Below are 22553 nucleotides of genomic sequence, written 5' to 3'. Positions count from 1 at the left end.
AAACTCAGTAAATTCCTTTTTTTCAGCTTTGGTGTTGGAGCTACTTGATTCTATGGTTGCCCTGTCTTTGTACATCATATTTTCATTGAAAATGACATCTCTGCTTCTGATGATCTTCCAATTTTCATAGTCCCAAAACCGGTAACCGAACTCATCACCGCCATAACAAAAAAAAAACATATTTGTTGGACTTAGCATCAAGTTTACTTCTTTCAACAGAGTCTATGTGTACATAATAAATACAACCAAACACTCTTAAGTGTGAAAGGTTTATTTCTTTCTTGCTCCAAACTTCCTCTGTTATTCCACCATCCAAGGGAACTGAGGGCCCACGGTTGATCAGGTAAGCTGCAGTGTTGATAGCTTCAGCCCATAGCATTTTGGGCAAGCCGGCATGTATCCTCATACTTCTGGCACGTTCATTCATAGTTATGTTCATGCGCTCTGCTACTCCATTCTGCTGCGGTGTCATGGGAACTGTTATCTTCATCTTGATCTCATTGTTTGCGTAAGATTCTCTGAATCTTCTATTTTTGTACTCTCCTTCATTATCAGACCTCAATCGCTTGACTTTCAAACTAGTCTCATTTTCCACCATGGCCTTCCATTTTCTGAAGGTATCAAAGACTTCTGATTTCTTCTTCAGAAAATAAACCTACACCTTCCTTGTAAAATCATCGATGAAGGTGACATAATATAGTGAGCCTACAAGAGATGGAACTAGAGATGGTCCCCATACATCAGTATGAACTAACTCTAACTTTTCTGCCTTGGGTGTCTTCCAATCTTTGCAAAACTAACTTTTTTTTGTTTTCCAAAGATGCAATCCTCGCATAGTCCGACATCTACACTCTTTAGATCTGGAAGCTTCCCTTTTGATAAAAGTGTCTTCATCCCTTTCTCGCTCATATGGCCAAGCCTTTGGTGCCATAGGTTTGATTTTCCATCAGCATCTGCTATTGCAATGATATTCTCTAAATTTGAGGTTATATAGAGAGTGTCAGTCTTCTTACCACGAGAAATGACGAGTGCTCCTTTGGTAATCTTCTATTCACAGCCTGAAAAAGGTTGTGATATATCCTTCTCCATCAAGCTGTCCTATAGAAATCAAATTTCTTTTGAGGCCAGAAATATGTCTCACTCCTTTCAGCGTCCAGGTGGTCTGGTTTGGCAACTTTAATCGTATGTCTCATTTTTCGACAATCTTCAAGGTTTCATCATCAGCTAGATGGACCTTCCCAAAATCACCACTGACATAGTTCTCCATGATTTCTCGACATGGGGTGGAGTGAGAAGATGCCCCTGAATCCAAGATCCATAATTCAATCGGACTATTGACGCTTATAATCATGGCATCACCTGTCTCATCTGTCACATTGGCAGAATCCTGTGCGCCGTTATCTTTCTTCAGTGCTCGGCAATCTCTTTTAAAGTGACCCTTCTTGCCACAATTATAACAGGTAAAATCTTTCTTTCCCGTTCTTGATTTTCCTCTTCTGGATTTGGATATGCCATGTGTCATAACCGATTCTTGCCCGGGCACGAATTTTTACTTTGGCGGGAAAAACAAAACGAATAAATAAATGATTTTGATTTAAAAAATATTTTGGGAGTCACCATTGACCTTTTTGGGTTAGGTAGGTCAAATACCTAAAAACAATCTTTTAAAATAGTTTTTAAGAAAACATAATTTAAAAGATAAGTTGATCTGCGTATAACCAAAAAAATTTAATAAAAAGGATTTGTGGTCAGTTACGTTTAGGGAATGATTAGCACCCCTATAACGCCCAAAATTGGTACTCATTAATTATAATTTGTCTCTATTATTGGAAATTTAAAAATTCAAAAATATATTTAATTTATAATCTTGTTATTTCAAATTTATTAGTATCTTTAATAAAATCTATTAATTTATATATAAATAAGATATTTATTTATTAAGAAATATCAGAAAATGACTTCTATGTGCCTTAAGACAGCTCTTTTCTTCGATATTAAAAAAATAAATAAATATTAATAAAACATTTAAAAAATAGATTAATATATAATTTATAAAAATAGGATATGTATTTATTTAAAAATATCAGAAAATGGACATCCAGTTGCTTTAAGACTGTCATTTCTTAATATCAATAAATATATATTAAAATATGATTAAAATAATTTAATATATTAAATTTATAAATAGTAATTCCATAAAATAAATATTATTTTTATATATATATATTTATAATACTAAATAAATATTATTTATATATATAAAATAATAAATAATAATAGTAATAGTAATGATATATATAAATATATAAAAGTAATATATGATTAAACAATGTTTAAAATAAATGAAATTAAAACATAGTATTAAAATGTAAAAAGTAATGAAGCTTGTAAAATAAATGAAAATATTAAGTTTAGGAACTAAATTATAATCTAATAAAATTAAATACCCAATTTGTAATTAATTATTTGAAATTACATGGATTAGACATACTATTTTTCATTTATTTAATTTAGTGACTAAATTATAATTATATTAAATTTGAATATTAAATTAAAAAAAATTAAAACATACTTTCTGGATTAAAATATTAATTATTAAAATTAAAGGACTAAATCTATCATTTACCTAAAATATTTATATAAACATATTAGTGACTAAATTATAAAGTAAATAAAATTAGAAGACCAAATAAAATGTTTAGAATTTGATTTCAGTGACTAAAATGGAATGTTACAAAGCTAATAAACTGCGGATGAGATTTGGCCAAACGTGAAATCACGGATATACCCCTCCCCAAAACGACGTCGTTTGGGAAGGGGTATAAATTCCCCAGACGGCTGGCCCGGAGGGCCAGTATTCTCATTTCTCTTCTTTCTCTTCTCTCTCTAACTGAGAGAGAAAAAAACTCTCTCGCCTCTCTCTAGGATTCCCTCACCGGAGGGAATCCGGCGTCGATCACCGTCGCCGATATCACCGCCGGACACCATCACCGGTGGTCGGAAAACACCAAAACTTCTCAAAACGTAGATAGGACCGTCCTAAAGATGATTCTGGTGTCCTTTTTTCTTAAATAGCTACCGATCAGAGCAAATCTAGGAAAATACCTTCGGTTTTCGAAGGTTTTTGATGATGTGTTGAGACTGATATTCGTGGTTGCTGGGTTGCTTTCTTTTCTCTCTGTGTGTTCTCCTCTGCCGTGCGTCCTTTAGTTTGCAGGTGGTCGATGGCTTTTATAGCCATCGATGGTGTGGCTCTCGGACCGGTTAATAAGGTGGCCGTTTGGTGAGTCACCAGACTTCCAGTGGTGACTCAATGTTGAGCTACGTGTGCGGCTAGAAGGGCTCTTCTAGAAACTTTGACGGGGCATTGTGGCAGCGGCGGAGCGACGTGGAGCAGTTGGAAGTAGAAACGGCGTCGCATGGTCCCTAGGGTATCATCACCCTAGTGTTTGTTCTGGATGCGTGTGGGCCATTGGATCTCTCAGATCCAACGGCTGTGATGCTGAGGCGGCTAGGGTACTGAGATGGAAATCCTAATTTGGTTTTAGGGTTTAGCTGGGCCACCATGTCTGGTTCGATGTTGGGCCTGATGTATATGGGTTGGGCTCGTAATATATTTGGGCCTGTAATATGTAATAATATTTATTAATAATAAAATAATAATAATAATAATAATTATATATATAATATTCAAAAGAAAAAAATGAGTATCTTCAGCTGCCCCTCTTTGCTTATTCTTGTGTAAACAAGAATATGGAAAAGACGAAAAGATAATAAGTTTTTTTTCATTTGACTTCACTTGATTATGATGGAAATGTTGAACAAATTCTTCTTTGGGATTAGTTCTTCTTATTATGAACTTTTCCATTGGGGATGACAACTCATCTCCTTCTGTGATGTAATCTAGCAAAAAGTTTGAACAAGTTCTTCTCCTTATTCTTCAGATGAGTTCTTCTCATTATAAATATTTCTGAAAATGTTGATGCTAATCTATCTCCTTTTGTGATAGATTATACAAGAGGTTGAACAAATTCTTCTCATTATGAACTTCTTTTTGCTTCTTCAGATGAGTTCTTCTTATTATGAATTTTCTCTGGAAAAAATTGATGTTGATCTATCTCCTTCTGTGATAGAGTCATGCAAAAGGTTGAACAAGCTCTTCTCATTATGAACTTCTTCTTCCTTCTTCAGATGAGTTCTTCTCATTATGAACTTCTCTGGAAAAGTTGATCCATCGAATAATGAATTCAAACAAAAAGTTTGAACAAATTCTTCTCATTATGAACTTCTTCTTCCTTCTTCAGATGAGTTCTTCTCATTATGAACTTTCTCTGAAAAAAATTGATGTTGATCTATCTTCTTCTGTGATAGAGTCATGCAAAAGGTTGAACAAGCTCTTCTCATTATGAACTTCTTCTTCCTTCTTCAGATGAGTTCTTCTCATTATGAACTTCTCTGAAAAAGTTGATCCATCGAATGATGAATTCAAACAAAAAGTTTGAATAAATTCTTCTCATTATGAACTTCTTATTCCTTCTTCAGATGAGTTCTTCTCATTATGAACTTTCTCTGGAAAAAAAATTTATGTTGATCTATCTCTTTCTATGATAGAGTCATGCAAAAGGTTGAACAAGCTCTTCTCATTATGAACTTCTTCTTCCTTCTTCAGATGAGTTCTTCTCATTATGAACTCTTCTGGAAATGTTGATCCATTGTGATAGATTTGAACAAAAGGTTGAAATTCCTGTCAAATTCAACATGGAGAAAATGGATGAAAATGCACCTATTTTGCAAATGCCTAAATATGATGCATGAATGTTAATTTCATTTTTATTTGGTTTCAAAGAGGTAAACTTAGTTTTTCTTTAATTATGTAGAGATCCAATAAATTTTCCTCTTTGAACGGAGAATCTATCATCTTTGAAGAGTGTAGATGTAGATATGCCTGAATTTTTGTATGATGTCACAAAACCCCTTGAGAACAAAACTCAATGGCATAGGCTCTTGAAAAGTTTACACTCATGCAACATGTTGATTCTGATAATTACTCATCTGACTATGAAGCGATCTTTCAGGGTGATTTCACAGATATTGATAGTTCTTCTGATACCGAGGAAATCCTGAATTCTGATTCTGATGAGGAGAGTAAACTGTTATACTTGATGAAAATGAAATACTCAAATGCTAAGTCTTCAATAGTCATAGAAATGTGGTCCCGATTCATCAATTGCAGAGTTGATAGATTTTATATGTGCTACTCAAATGGCTAAAGCTGCTGACACACTTCTTCCGGTAAAAGATAGGAAGCCATTATGCAATGATCCCAATTACAAGAAAAGGCGAAACTTGGGCTATGATTTAGAAAAAGAAGAAACAGAAGTAGCTTGAAAAGAAACTTCTTAATGAAGACGATAATGCAGTTCATTTTCCTAATCCAATGATTGGTTTTGGAGTTCCTACTGAACCAGATCAGATAACTCAAATAACACTTTCAGAAGATGCTATTGTACCTCCTTATTTCTACTATGATAACGTGGTATTTGCTCCAGTTGTATTTGGGCTGAAATGTCACGGTACTTATATGATGTAGAGCCAGAATTTGTAGATTCGAAGCATTTTTGTACTGCTGCATGGAAAAGGTCTATATTCATAATCTGCCAATTGAGAACATATTTCATCTTGTTCCGCTTCCAAATGACTCTATAATGGATATATCTTGTTTTCTTTTCAACAGTGATTGCAAATGTCGATAAGACTTACTTTAGATTTCATGTACTTAAAAGTATTAACATGAAGTAATAGCCAGAAATATTTTGTTTGTTTTTAAGATTATATTAATCTATTTACAAGATGTTTATATGAAACAAATTGAATTTCAAAAATAAATATAATTTCAAAAAGATAAACTTGGAATAAATGATAAATATATAAAGATATATTTAAAGTCGTGACAATCATAGGAATGATAAAAAGTCAAATGACTCAACAAATTATTAGCACAAGTATTTCTAAATTAATCAACTTGATATAATTTAGAGCACTGAAGTAAGCTTTTGTCTGGAAGATCTCAAACGTTGTCAGAATGCTTGTAGATGTGAAGTTCCTCCCAAACTATCAAAATATTAAGAAGGTTTAATTGCCAGATGCCTAATACCAACATGCATTTGAGCAGCCTTTTTTAGGTTTTCAACTCAGGTTTTCATCCTGACCCTCCTTTTCTATATTTTTTTTTCAACATTTTTTTCCTTTTTTTTCTTTTTTTTTTTCTTCAAGCATAATATTTCTTGACATAATCTGAGTTTATTGGGTTTCTCAGAACTTTTTCATCCATTTCTATCAAGATCAAAGCTCCTCCGGAAAAGGCATTCTTTACAACGTATGGCCCTTCCCAATTAGGCATCCATTTCCTACGGAAATCTTTATGTATAGGCAAGATCTTTTTCAGCACTAGATCATCCTCTTGGAATTCTCTTGGATGTATTTTCTTGTCATGAGACTTCATCATCCATTTCTGATACATCTGTCCATGGCAAATAGCTTTCAATCTCTTCTCCTCAATAAGGTTCAATTGATCAAATCGAGCTTGGATCCATTCAGATTCATTCAATTTTACTTCTCTCAAAATTTGAAGTGATGGAATCTCAACTTCAATCGGTAAGACTGCTTCCATCCCATAGACTAAAGAAAAAGGCGTTACCCCAGTAGATGTTCGAACAGTAGTTCGGTATGCATATAAAGCAAAAGGTAACTTCTCGTGCCAATCTTTGTAAGTTTCAGTAGTCTTTGTAATGATTCTCTTGATGTTCTTATTTGCCACTTCAACTGCCCCATTCATCTTTGGACGATATGCCATTGAGTTTGCATGTTTGATCTTAAACTGTGCACAAAGTTTGGTCATCATTTTGTTGTTCAGGTTCAGAGCATTATCTGTAATGATCCTTTCTGGTAGCCCATACCGGTAAATTATTTCTTTCTTTATGAGTTTGCAGATTGTAGACCTCTTAATATTGGTATATGAAGCAGCTTCAACCCACTTGGTAAAATAGTCAATTGCCACAATGATGAAACAATGTCCATTCGATGCTTTTGGTATGATTGCCCCAATGACGTATATTCCCCACATAGAAAATGGCCAGGGTGTTGTCATTACATGTAAAGGAGATGGGGGTACATGAATCTTATCTGCATATATCTGGCATTTATGACATTTCCTTGCATAATCAATGCAATCTGTGTGCATGGTAGCCCAATAATATCCATATCTCATTATTTTTCTAGCCATGGAAAGACCATTTGCATGTGTTCCACATATCCCACTATGGACTTCCTCAATGATGCTTCTGGCTTCGCTAGTATTTAAACATCTCAATAGCATTTGATCATTGCTTCTTCTATATAAAGTCTTGCCATCAAGGAAGTATCCAGCAGCCATTCTTCTCAAGGTTCTTTTATCAATTTCATATGCATTTTGTGGATAGCTTTGATATTTGATATATTGCAGGATATCATAATACCATGGTTTACCATCTGCCTCTTATTCCACACTGTAACAATGTGCAGGAATTTCATATACTTGCATTTTGATTGGCATCATATCAACTTTCTTAGTTGCCTGAAACATAGCAGCTAATGTAGCCAAAGCATCTGCCATTTGATTTTCCTCTCGAGGGAGATAATTGAAGGTGACTCTCAAATTCTTTCACTAATTCGAGGGTAAAATTTTGGTATTCCAACAATTTGGGATATTTTGTTTCCCATTCACCTCGTAATTGATACACCACTAACGATGAATCTCCATATATCTTGAGACATTTAATTTTTCTTTCTATGGCTGCTTTCAATCCCATAACACAAGCTTCATATTTCGCCATGTTATTGGTACAAAAGAACTCCAGTCTGCTTATAAAAGGATAATAAATATTTTCTGGAGAAATTAACATTGCCCCGATTCCTCGTCCCAAGGCGTTGGATGCTCCATCAAAGTAAAGCTTCCAAGATTCATCATTTGTTCTGACTTCTTTATTCATGGATATACACAACAAATCTTCATCTGGAAAATTAAAACTCAAAGGCTGATAATCATCTGATACACGACTGGCCAGAAAATCAGCTATGACACTTCCTTTTATCGCTTTTTGGTTGACGTATACAATATTAAACTCGGATAATAACATGTTCCATCTAGCCATTCTGCCTGTCAAAGCTGGTGATTCCATTAAGAATTTCAAAGGATCAAGTTTGGATATCAACCAAGTAGTATGATATAACATGTATTGTCTGAGTCTTCGAGTAGCCCACACCAAGGCACAACATAATTTTTGTATTGGTGGGTATCAAATTTCACAATCAGTAAATTTCTTGCTCAGATAATAAATGGCTTTTTCCTTTCTTCCAGATTCATCATGTTGTCCCAGTACACATCCCATCGAATTTTCAAAGACTGACAAGTAGAGAATTAACGGTCTATCAGGCATTGGTGATACTAAAATGGGGTCATTGGATAAATATTTCTTAATAATATCCAAAGTTTCTTGACATTCATCATTCCAGACTTCAGGATTATTCTTTCAAAGCAACTTGAACACTGGATCACATTTGTCAGTCAATTGCGAAATGAATCGAGATATATAATTTAATCTTCCCAAAAAGCCTCGAACTTCTTTTTTCGTATTGGGTGGTGGAAGATCTTGAATTGCTTTTACTTTATCTGGATCAATCTCGATTCCTTTTTTGCTGACTACAAATCCCAAGAGCTTCCCTGACGTTACCCCAAAAGTGCATTTAGCGGGGTTGAGCTTTAATTGATACTTTCTCAATCTCTGGAAAAGCTTTTTTAGATTTTGAATATGTTTTTCTTCAGTTCGGGATTTGGCAATCATGTCATCCACATATACTTCAATCTATTTATGCATCATGTCATGGAATAGAGTTATCATTGCTCTCTGATAAGTTGTCTCTGCATTTTTCAATCCAAATGGCATTACTTTGTAATAGAATATGCCTCACATGGTTACAAATGTTGTTTTTTCCATGTCTTCAGGGTTCATTTTTATCTGGTTATACCCTGAAAAGCCATCCATGAAAGAAAACCATGCATGTCCTGTCGTATTGTCCACCAATGTGTCTATGTGAGGTAATGAAAAGCTATCTTTTAGACTAGCTTTGTTGAGATCTCTGTAATCCACGCACATTCGAACTTTCCCATTTTTCTTTGGTACTGGAACAATGTTGGCTACCCATTCTGGGTATTTGGCTGCCTGTAGGAAACCTGTATTAATCTGCTTCATCACTTCCTCTTTGATCTGCAACAACATTTCTGGCCTCATTCGCCTGAGATTTTGTTGAACCGGTTTATATTCTGGACTGATTGGAAGTTTGTGCATCACTATATCTGTACTCAAACCAGGCATATCTTGATAAGACCAGGCGAAGATATCTTTTAACTCTTGAAGGAGAATCATCAATTCTTGTTTTATCTGGATTGTCAGAGTAGTACCAATTTTCACCTCTTTCATTTCTTCATCTGTTCCCAGATTTACAGTCTCAATCTCTTCTTTGTGAGGTAAAATTTGTTTTATCTTCTTTTTCTATCAGTCTTAATAATTCAGTAGGAATATCACATTCTAGTTCATCCTCACACTCATTGATTTCCTCCGGACATATGGGCTGCTCTAAATTTATCTCTCGATTAAATTTAGGTATAAGCATGCTATTAACATTGTGACACCTGCAAATTTAATTCAGACATGTTTCCAAAAGGATATAGTAAATTTATAAAATAAATGAAAATTAATGAATGGAAAAAATGTAAAGAATGTAAAAAATGATTGCTATTTAAGAATTTCTTATATTGGGTGAACTTAACATAATTTTCTTTACAAGATAACAAAAAGTTTTCATATTCTTGGGCTAAACATAAAGATTAGTTCTGAATATTACTCTATGTTAATATTAAAAACTACAGGGAGGTCTTCAGCAGTCCAATTGTTGAGTGTTTCTCCAGGAAAACAAGGGCGAATCTTAGCCAAGTATTTGCCAGTCTTGTTGTCATTCATGATCATGTTGATAAATAATCATTCCATAGCTTCTTCAACTATGCTTTGATCTTTTGTCAACTTTTCTTCTTTAAAGGCCTCAACAAGCTGTTGTTCTACATTAACAGTTCCTCCTGATCTGAACATGGTTTTCAACTACGGGAAAAACATGTGTTCCCAAGGGATTTCTTCTCCTTTCAACCTTGCCTTTCTATCTTCGCATCTTCTTTTCATCTCTTTGTTCTTTTGTTGTAAATTGGGCTTAAATCCAAGCCCAAAACGATATTTCTTCATCTTCATACTTACAGGAACTGAACTCCCTTGAAGATTCTTTCTCAAACCTTTCCCAGTTTTAGCTCCAATGCCTAAAGTCTGTCGTATGGTCATCTTGGTGCAATCAGACAATATGGGATATGAAATTTTGCTTCCCTCAACAATAAAGGTTGCATTGACAAATTCGAAAGCTCGAAAAGAGCATTCGAGAGCATCATCATTGGTTTCAATATACAGAACATCACTTGTTATAGACGCAATGATTTCTTCCTCAGCTCCTACGCATATTAGTTGTCCATCAACAACGAATTTCAATTTCTGATGTAATGAAGAAGGAACAGCTCCTGCAGAATGAATCCATGGCCTCCCAATAAACAATTATATGTAGGGTGGATATCCATCACCACAAAGTCAATATTGTACACAGCTGGTCCGATCAACAATGGTATTTCTATTTTCCCAAGCACCTCTTTTTGAGTGCCATCAAAAACTCGCACTATATTCTGATAACTTTTCATGTGCGATTTATCCACCGACATTCTTTGAAGACTGACAAGAGGCATCAAGTTAAGAGCAGATCCATTGTCAATCAATACTCCTGGAAAAACATAACCATGACAATGTGTGGTAATATTCAAAGTTTTTACTGACCCCATTCCGCCTTCAGGTATTTCATCATCCGTGAATGTTATGTAATTGTCAGCGGCTATATGTCCCACAATTCTGTCAAGCTTGTTGAGGGATATATCTTTAGGGATAAAAGTTTGATTAAGCATTTTCATCAAGGCATTTCTGTGTGCTTCTGAATTCATCAATAAATCAAGAATAGAAATCTGCGCTTGCTGTTTATGTAGCTGTTCAACCACACTATATTCACTATGTTTCAGGAATTTCAAAAATTCTTGCGCTTGCTTTTCTGTTACAGGCTCATTGAATGCTGGAGAGGATTTTTCATCAAATACCTTTTGGGGTATTACCATGGCTTTTCCTTTTGCTTTCACCTGTTCTGATGCATTTGATGTTTCGGGAGAGTAACATCTCCCACTTCTTATAAAGAATCCAACTTCATTCACTGCTTCAGACGTCAAATCCACACTCTGTATTTTCTCTTCTACTTTTTCCAGAGAAACAGATCCTCCTACCATTGAAACATTGGTAGTATAATTCCAAGGTACCCTACGGGTGTCCTTATATGAAAATTGTAAAGGAGTTGTGATAACCACTTTCGACTTTGTTGGTGCAGGATTCACTGTAGATGATTTCAAATTAATAATCACAGGATCACTTGTTCTCTGATTAGGTTTAGAATCTTCTGATGAGCAAACGTCATCTTCTCTTTTCCCTGGTTCTTCATCAAAGAATTCTATCTATTTGTTATTCATCAATTTTTGCACCAAATCCCTAAATTCAGGACATAGTTGAACTTCATGTCCCTTCTCTTGATGATATTCATAATAATTCTTGCCTTCATTATGTTTTGACCTGAATTCTTGTGGAATCATATCGGATAAGGAGAGTTGTTGAAATATCCAACCAAAAGGAGATTTAATCTCAGAAACGTCAGTTTTTGCTTTCTTTCTATTATCTTCATGAATTGCGTTTATGTTTTATCTCCATGACTTGGCAGCAGATGATTTGATGTAGTTGGTGAATTGAATTCTAACTTTCCAGTGTTGATCAAATTTTGGACCACCCTTTTGAATGCCAAATAGTTTTCAATAGAATGACCCGTAATTCCTTAATGGTAAACACAGTGCGCTTTTATATCATACCATGGAGGGAATGGTGGTTGCATGGGAACCAACGGATAGGTCCGTATGACATCTTGTTTTAACAACGAATCATAGATTTCAGCATAGGGTACTGGTAAAGGTGTAAAAGACAATCTTTCACTTTCCCTTCAAGATCCTCTGAACTCTACTCGATTAGTGTTTGTTTCTTCTTTCTTAACCCTTGGCTGGGTTATTGTAACACTTTTCGAAGAATCCTTGTTGTAAGAGTTTGCATTGTTGACTTCGTTCTCTTTTTTCCGGTACATTGGTCTTTTGGAACTAGACCCCTCATTTGATTCAATTTTGCCACTTTTCAAAACATTTTCATTGAGTTCTCCAGAAATGCCAGATCTGCAAAATTTCTGGTTGCATTCCCCATTAGATGACTTAAATAAGGAGCCTTTAAAGTATGGATAAACATTACTGTGGCCTCTTTTTCTGATAGAGGTGGCTGAACTTAGGCTGCTGTGTCACGCCATCTCTGAGCATACTGTCTGAATGTTTCGTTATTCTTTTTCTCTAAATTTTGGAGAATCCATCTATCAGGAACCATATCTGTCACGTGGCGGTACTGTTCTAGGAATGCTTTTGCCAGATCTTTCCAGGATCTAATATTGCCTTTGGTCAGTTGAGTATACCATTTTAAGGCTGGTCCTGTCAAGCTATCTTGAAAGCAGTGAATTAACAATTTCTCATCTTTCACATGTCCTGCCATTCTGCGACAAAACATAGTAATGTAGGATGAAGGGCATGTGGTACTGTCATATCTCTCAAATTCAAGAACTTTGAATTTGATTGGGAGGATTAGGTCCGGAACCAAACTCAACTCGCTAGCGTCAAACCCATAGAATGACACAGTTATTTCTACGGATTTCATTCATTCTTCTAAGCTCTTGATCTGTCTGGTCAATTCTTCATTTACTTTTTCTTTCTCATTCAGCTCATTTAAATCTGGGATTAGATGCTCAGCATTAAAATCCCCTATTTTCACATTTGATATAAGTGGATTTTTGCTTGAAGATGCATGATCCACTTATTGATTTTCATGTGGTTTGGCCTCTTGAAGTGTTGATGTGCGGGCATGGATTTGTATAGGTGTAGTACAAGAGTGATAAATTGGTTCCGGTGGGAAACCTAGAGGATACATAGATTCTTGGTCGAAAGATACATGATTTTCATGAATTTTCCCAATGGTAGCCTGCTTTTTGAACGTGTCTTCTATTTTCTGCATCATGTTGTCTTGTGAGTTTGCAATACTGGCTTCAATTTTCTATAGCTTCATTCCCATCTCTGCTTGTTCTTTGTTATGATGTTCCTCAATACGTTGTATTTTATCCTCCATAATTTTCTTAGTAGCTTGTCTAGTACCGTAGTGATGTTGTATTTCTCGTTTGGCCAGAATAACTGCGATTGAAAATTCTTTTGATATTATTTTTTCAAATTTTAATTAATGAATGTTTATCTTAATGTAAAATAAAAATTATACATAAAGAAAATAATGCAATGAATAATAAATGTATGCAAAATGCATGTATGAAAAAGGTATTGATCCCAAAAAGTTAACTGTCATAGAACAACTTCCATCGGCATACAAAAGTTTCTTTATAATAGTTCATAATTACAGATACGGCATAGCTTTCTTATTAAGCTCTATTATTTCTTTCATCAGCCATGACATCTTCTTTCCGAACTTAGAAACCGGATCAACGTGATGCTCAATAATTTTTGCTTCAATAGCTAACTCCCCAACATATCTGGCAACTTCGCTTATTTGTACCATAGCCTCGAATATCATATTGCTTCTTTCTTCACTTCTTTCTACATAGAAATCAGTTGATTTTTGCCATTGTTCATTAGTTCCCTCGAGAGTCTGCTCTAACTCAATGATTCTGACTTGACAACTGTGCATAGTTCTTTCAAGATCTCTAATGCGTCTTCGCAGTGAAGTATTCTCCTCATAACTTTCTTTAAGATCACTAGGTCCTAGACGAACCTTTTCTTGAAATAATGACTCTTCAAGTTGTAAAATATAAGCATTAAACTTTGAGTTTTTGTTTCTAGACTGATCCAGATCTTCTTCAATTTTTGTTCGTGCTTTTTGCGTCCTTTGACTAAGCTTTTGGATTTGAACATTCTTGTTTCTGCATCTTTGCATCCAATTTTTAGCTACTTCTTGCTCTACTTCAAGTCTGGTGTTGAAATTCTTTTTCTCCAATTCCCATTTTTCTTTTTCAACATCGAACTCTTCAATCCTTTGGCCCCTGATTTCAAGTTCGACAATCATATTATTCATTTCAGATTCAAATCCCTTGAACATGATGTTTTTCTCACCTTCAAAATTCTCAAGCATGCCGTTTTTCATCTCTTCTAGTTCTTTGGCTCGATCCCTTTCTCTTTGCATTTCATTCATGATTTCGCGGCTTTCAGATTTGTGCTTTATGATTCGCTCCCTTCTGTCAACCTCAAAATCCTCCATTTTGTGCTTTCCTTTCTCAAGGTTTTTGAGTAGACGGCTATTCTTTCCTTTCAAATCTTCAACCCGACTTTTCTCGATGTTTAATTCTTTGGTCATCTACAGTGTTGATTTGCTTGATCCTGATGCTCTCCGGGATTTTTGTAGCTCATGGTAATTCTTCTTTAATATTATGAATTCACCATCAACTCTTTCTTTATTTTCCCTCAGCATTACACATTGTGCGGAATGAAAGTCAACGCCAACGCCCAACATAGCTTTATCCTATCACATTTGCTCTTATTCTTTCAACCACCCTTATCTTTCTACTTCAAACTCAACTCTCAGGATTTCAATTTCTGATGGAACCACCTTAATGTGATCTTCCATAGAGATATCCTCATTTTGGTCTGGTAGAGGAATATTTTCATTTTTCCTGACAGATCTCCATTCCTCATAATCGGGAGTTAACATTTCTTTTGCTGCTTTAGTTCGAATACAAAAAGTTGTTTTCCAAGCTGTAAGGGCCTCCACGATATTTCTTTTATAATTTTTGTTGTGGAATGCGAACTCAGAAGAATATAATCCAGTAGTGACGGGAACAAATTGACGACCTTCATACTGCCTTATGACCAGAAGTGGTGCATATCCGATTTCTCCCCACAATCCGAGTAGCATCACCCAGTTGTAATCACCACATTTGTAAAAGAATTCCCTTTGGATTTGCCACGGGGCTCGCCAAACAATGTCATCGCTTTGCAGATTTCGAAAGGCATTGATCCACATATCTTTCGTAATTTCTTTCGGTCATTCTTGCTCCAGAAATTCTTTCAATGGTGAGTAGTATGTACTAAAGCGCCAGTATGAAACCTTTTCTGTCCTCCAAAAATGGCTACGGATCCAGACATATAATAATTGGGCACATCCTGAGAATCGTCCACCTCTTAGCCTTCTGCAAGCATTTAACGATCTGAAAGTCTCTGCTAGAATTACAGAAGTAGGATTGAGCCTTTTTAGTAGCTGCTCAAACAAATCTACTACTGCAGCTTCAATATATCCCAATACTTTTGGGAAAATGACCATACCATATATACTCAGAGAAAAGAGATCGAATCGTACTTTATCATCTGGATGACTCTGAATAAGTTCTTTAATATTGGTCCAAGCAATGCCTTCACTTTCGCCCTTTTGTTTTGTGCGGGATACCACCCATTCCTCTCGTACTCCGACAATCTTTGCTAATTTAACTCGAAAAGGTTGAGTTTTAACTGACTTTGAATAAATTCGATTTTCCAATGCCCCTTCTATATGTAGCAAAGTTGTGTACTCTTCAATAGTAGGAACCAAGTCCTCCTTATTGAAAGTGAAACAATTATAACTAGGATTCCAGAATTGAATCAGGGCTCGAAGTAAGTCATCATCAATTTCTACATAGAGCAAATATGGGATGTCCCCATAAGTCTGATAAAATTGCAACTTTTTGTTTGAGTCCCAACTCTCCCACATGCCTCGCAAATCTTGCATATCATTTTTTTAGAGAAACTGGAGCATAACTGGCTAACTCAGATACATAGTCATCTTGCAAACTGTCTCCCCCTTGTCTTTGTAAGTTCTCAGCCCACTGTCTTACTTCTGAGTTTGGAACTATTTGATTTGAACACCTTTTATCCATAGATGAAGGTTTTCCAATGAGACGATTAACACGAAGATCAATACCTTTAATCCTGTATGATGTTATGCAGAACACATAAAAAGAAATGAATTAGTTCATATAATAAAGAAGTAAAATTAATTTAATAATAATGTTTACCTAAATATCTTTATTTAAACATGTTTTCTTCATACTTTAAAGAATTTAAATTCACATGCAATTTATTCAGTAAGAAAATAAATTAATTAATTAATTAAAAGAAAAAATTAGAATCCATTTATTCTGTGTGTACACCTATTTTGGACAAATTTTCGGTATGGCTTCAGATCGGAAGAGTTTCTAGGGTTTATTATATGCAGGGTTTCAGATCTAAGAATAAAAGGTACCTGAATTGTCCATGTTAGTGCCCCCTTGGGCTGTTAACCCTCAATCCTAGTCCATCACAGACTAAAGTGGATCGAGTTCAAATCGAGGGGATACACTTCTCTATGCCTGACATGGAGAATAAATTCCCACGAAGACATAGAGCATATGAACCCCGAAAGCTACTTGCTAGGTCTGACACGGAGAATAAATTCTCACGAAGACGTCGCTTTCACTCCCACTTAAAAGGGACAAGCTTGATTAAAAGGCTTATGTTATGCAATGCATGTGTTTGTGTGTGAGGAGAAATGTTTAAACCTCTTACAGACAATAAATAATGAAATTGAATACTTGAAAAATAAAATAAAACATTAATAAAATAATATAAATATTATGAAAATAATAAATATATATAATTTTTTTTAAAAAAAATAAAAAAAATTAAAAATTAAATATATGAATTTTTAATTTCTAATTAATAGAGACAATTTATAATTAATTTTAAAGCTTGACTTGGGTCCCCAGCGGAGTCGCCAAGCTGTCGTAACCGGTTTTCGCCCGGGCATGAATTTTTACTTCGGCGGGAAAAACAAAACGAATAAATAAATAATTTTGATTTAAAAAATATTTTGGGAGTCACCATTGACCTTTTTGGGTTAGGTAGGTTAAATACCTAAAAACAATCTTTTAAAATAGTTTTTAATAAAACATAATTTAAAAGATAAACTGATATGCGTATAACCAAAAAAATTTAATAAAAAGGATTCGTGGTCAGTTACGTTTAGGGAATGATTAGCACCCCTATAACGCCCAAAATTGGTACTCATTAATTATAATTTGTCTCTATTATTGGAAATTTAAAAATTCAAAAATATATTTAATTTATAATCTTGTTATTTCAAATTTATTAGTATCTTTAATAAAATCTATTAATTTATATATAAATAAGATATTTATTTATTAAGAAATATCAGAAAAGGACTTCTAGGTGCCTTAAGACAGCTCTTTTCTTCGATATTAAAAAAATAAATAAATATTAATAAAACATTTTTAAAAAAAATAGATTAATATATAATTTATAAAAATAGGATATGTATTTATTTAAAAATATCAGAAAATAGACATCCAGTTGCTTTAAGACTGTCCTTTCTTAATATCAATAAATATATATTGAAATATGATTAAAATGATTTAATATATTAAATTTATAAATAGTAATTCCATAAAATAAATATTATTTATATATATATTTATAATACTAAATAAATATTATTTATATATATAATAATAATAAATAATAATAGTAATAGTAATGATATATATATAAATATATAAAGAGAAAATAACCTCAGTGACCAAAAATCCTAGATAATATACGATTTTGACAAACTTTTTTTTGGATTTACGAAAATGACCAACAAAATCGCAATGCGATCTCTAATTCGCGTTGCGATCTCCACTATCGCAAATTCGCGTTGCGATAGTTGAAAATCGCGTTGCGATTTTCCATTTCGCGTTGCGATAGTCTACAGTTGTCGTTTGTTTCTTAAGAATTTTCTCTAAAAAGATAGTATCCGCGCGGACGTGTCGAAGACACGTATTACCACGACCACGACCACGACCCGACCCGAGATTGACGGCGGCGGTGGCGGCGCGCGAGAGTTTCCCTTGTTCTCTATCACTCAACAAGGAAGTGGGAAAGCCAAGCCTTAAATACCATTCCCAATAGTGTTTCCAATACTATGTGGGATTGAGCATTACCAACACTTGTTTCCAATACAATGTGATTATTCAGGAAACAATTAACAATCATGCACCTTAAAACAACTGAATTAGCAACCAATTGCATTAGTATTATACGATTAAATATGTCATAATTAAAAGTCAATCTACAATCAATCGCGATTATTGCAATTTTAAGCAAAACATTCAAAAAATAATATCACTATTTAAGGCTCAATCCCACATAGTATTGGGAACAAGTGTTGGTAATGCTCAAATCGCAACGACAACTGTAAACTATCGCAACGCGAAATGGAAAATCGCAACGCGAACGAAATGAAAAATCGCAACGCGAAATGCAACGCGAATTTGCGATAGTGGAGATCGCAATGCGAATTAGAGATCGCATTGCGATTTTGTTGGTCATTTTCGCAAATCCAAAAAAAGTTGGTCAAAATCGTATATTATCTGAGATTTTTGGTCACTGAGGTTATTTTCTCATATATAAAAGTAATATATGATTAAACAATGTTTAAAATAAATGAAATTAAAACATAATATTAAAATGTAAAAAGTAATAAAGCTTGTAAAATAAATGAAAATATTAAGTTTAGGAACTAAATTATAATCTAATAAAATTAAATACCCAATTTGTAATTAATTATTTGAAATTACAGGGATTAGACATACTATTTTTCATTTATTTAATTTAGTGACTAAATTATAATTATATTAAATTCGAATATTAAATTAAAACAAATTAAAACATACTTTCTGGATTAAAATATTAATTATTAAAATTAAAAGACTAAATCTATCATTTACCTAAAATATTTATATAAACATATTAGTGACTAAATTATAAAGTAAATAAAATTAGAAGACCAAATTAAAACGTTTAGAATTTGATTTCAGTGACTAAAATGGAATGTTACAAAGCTAATGGACTGCGGACGGGATTTGGCCAAACGTGAAATTACGGATATACCCCCTCCCCAAAACGGCGTCGTTTGGGAAGGGGTATAAATTCCCCAGACAGCTGGCCCGAAGGGCCAGTATTCTCATTTCTCTTCTCTCTCTAACTGAGAGAGAAGAAAACTCTCTCACCTCTCTCTAGGATTCCCTCACCGGAGGGAATCCGGCGTCGATCACCGTCGCCGATATCGCCGTCGGCCACCGTCACCGGTGGTCGAAAAACACCAAAACTTCTCAAAACGTAGATCGGACCGTCCTAAAGACGATTCTGGTGTCCTTTTTTCTTAAATAGCTACCGATCATAGCAAATCTAGGAAAATACCTTCGGTTTTCGAAGGTTTTTGATGACATGTCGAGACTGGTATGAACTCCGGTGAAGGCGTGGCTTCCTCGGTAAGTATCTCTCCATTTTTTCCTTGCTATTCGTGGTTGATGGGTTGCTTTCTTTTCTCTCTGTGTGTTCTCCTCTGCCGTGCGTCCTTCTGTTTGCAGGTGGTCGATGGCTTTTATAGCCATCGACGGTGTGGCTCTCGGACCAGTTAATAAGGTGACCGCTTGGTGAGTCACCAGACTTCCAGTGGTGACTCAATGTTGAGCTATGTGTGCGGTTGGAAGGGCTCTTCTAGAAACTTTGACGGGGCATCGTGGCAACGGCGGAGCGACGTGGAGCGGCTGGAAGTAGAAACGGCGTCGCGTGGTCCCTAGGGTATCATCACCCTAGGGTTTGTTCTGGATGCGTGTGGGTCGTTGGATCTCTCAGATCCAACGGCTGTGATGCTGAGGCGGCTAGGGTACTGAGATGGAAACCCTAATTTGGTTTTAGGGTTTAGTTAGGCCACCATGTCTGGGTCGATGTTGGGCCTGATGTATATGGGTTGGGCTCGTAATATATTTGGGCCTGTAATATGTAATAATATTTATTAATAATAAAATAAAAATAATAATAATAATAATATATATAATAATATTCAAATGAAAAAAATGAGTATCTTCACCATGATTTGAATTTCTTTCTGCAGTTCTCCCTCTGGACTCCGTGTGCAAGGCTGAGGAGGTTGATGTTTCACTTGATTATCTTCGTCGAATTTCTTCGCTCAGTACCAGATCCCGAACATCGTCGAATTTCAATTTGATGTTTCCCGACGAGCTTCTAACTGCTGTAACAGTAACATTCCAACTGTCTGGTAGAGATGATAAGAGTATTAAAGCTCGAACTTCATCATCAAATTCAATTTCCACGTAACTCAATTGGGTTGTGATTGTGTTGAGACCATTTAGGTGTTGAGTCACTGATTCCCCTTCCGTCATCCGCAAATTGAATAATTGCCTCATCAAATGAACTTTGTTTGAGGCCGATAGCTTCTCATACATACTGGAGAGAGCCGCCATAAGACCCGTCTTGGTCTTTTCCTTTGCTATGTTGAAAGCAACATTTTGGGACAACGTCAGTCGGATAACTCCGAGGGCTTGTCTGTCGAGAAGAGCTCAGTCTTCATTCTTCATGCCCTCTGGTTGCTTTCCTGAGAGAGGTTGATATAGATTTTTCTGGTACAGAAAATCTTCAATCTGCATCTTCCAAAAGCCAAAGTCCGCACCATCGAACTTTTCAATTTTCACATTCCCTTCATCTGCAGCCATCGCTCCCACTCGAATCTGGCTTCTTCGGATCGTTTCTGACAATTTGTGCGAACCACCGTGTATTATAACATCTCCGTCGACAAACTCGTATCGCCGACAAAAATTTTTTTATTCACGAAATTCACTATTCATGTGAATAGTTATGAATAGTAACCTCGCAAAAATTAACAAAATTCACAACCAAAAGCTCGGATACCAGTTATTGGGAAATAACCGAGTACGAGTAATTTTCCTATAATCAGATTAGTGAGAATGCGAAATAAAAGCGGAAAAATAATACCCAAAATTGATAATGGAGTTCAGCCAATTTGCTTACGTCTCCGGACTACTGCAGATCTTTTACTAAGAGAGAAAATTTACAGGTGTTTACAAAACACTCACTACTCACAAGAAAACTCTCTAGTATTGGGAGAAAGAAATGATTTGGGATGATTTTGAAGCTAAATGGGCTAGGGTATTTATAGTTGAAGCTTAAGGATTTAATCTTGTAAATACCCTAAAGTCCATGGATTAATTGTGATTTTCCCTTTACCATTTTCAACAAAAAAACATGCCAAACTTTGACAAACAATTAGCAGTCGGCTGCTTTGAATTTGCCTTTGAATTTGTGGCTGCTTTGAATTTCAACACTCAGCACATAGCTACATCAAAAGGGCATGAAGAATGTGTATTGGTGCTCCTCAAGCATGCTTGCAATGTGCGTTTACGGGGTAAGAACAAGACATCATAATGCATAAATTAAATCAAAATTCATCTCGGAGTTAATCAAACTACTGATCATATGTGCCAGACATGAATGACAACACTACACTGTGGGATGCTATATCCTCGAAGCACCATTCAATATTCAGGAGCCTATACCATTGTGCCTCCATTTCTGACCCATTCACCACCAGTGATCTCTTATGCACCGCCACCAAACCGAACGATCTGACCGTGATGCAAGAGCTTTTGAAACAAGGACTAAATGCGGATGCGAAGGATCGCTCTGGATTAACAACGTTGCAGGTTGCATTGAAAGAGAAACATAACCAAATGGTTAATCTGCTTGTAATGAATGGAGTAGATATCATCAATGCAAATATATATAATTTTCTCCCTCGACATTGAACGAAATGCTTCAGAAGCGAGAGATCGGTCAGCAAATCACCGGGACCGACTCAGTATCACCGTTGACCAAACTCGCAGTAGGTAATCCAAGGGTGAGCATCTACAGAGGCCATCCTTTAATTAGGAAAGAATCTCATTGCATGGAGCCTGGGAAGCTAATGAACTTTGCAGGTTCGAATCATGGCACCAATGTATATAACCTTATTATCTTGTATCTCGTTTTCTTCATGAACAAATAATGTTTTTACACATTTGTTGTAGTAAAAAAACGGCGGAAACGTGATTGTAACAAATGAAGCAGGGGCTGAAATCGAGTCCATCGAACTGATTCGAGATAACGATAAGCTTTTCATTTTTGAAAAGAACACCGGATCTCAAACTTAGCTCTGTTGATTCAAACAACCCAACTTAGAATGTGGTGTCGAGATTATTAGGCTATTTTTGTAAGAGAAAACCAGCAACAAATCACCTTATGTCATACCAATAAGAGTTTATTGCCAAAAACTCCATGAGCTTGATGTTTCTTGTACAGTTTGAAAACTAATAGGCTCACAAAGTCAGTG

At 35.2% G+C, this 22553-nt stretch overlaps 1 pseudogene; it reads left to right on the top strand.

Annotated features, from left to right (window-relative positions):
• Positions 1 to 22383, top strand: part of LOC120145059 — a 61083-nt pseudogene extending 38700 nt beyond the window's left edge.
• Positions 22384 to 22553: the final 170 nt, after the last annotated feature.

Source organism: Hibiscus syriacus, unplaced genomic scaffold, assembly GCF_006381635.1.
Source record: "Hibiscus syriacus cultivar Baekdansim isolate YM2019G1 unplaced genomic scaffold, ASM638163v2 tig00110893_pilon, whole genome shotgun sequence".
Lineage (NCBI taxonomy): Eukaryota > Viridiplantae > Streptophyta > Magnoliopsida > Malvales > Malvaceae > Hibiscus > Hibiscus syriacus.
Note: the sequence above shows the minus strand (reverse complement) of the source record. Positions and strands in the feature narration are given on the sequence as shown.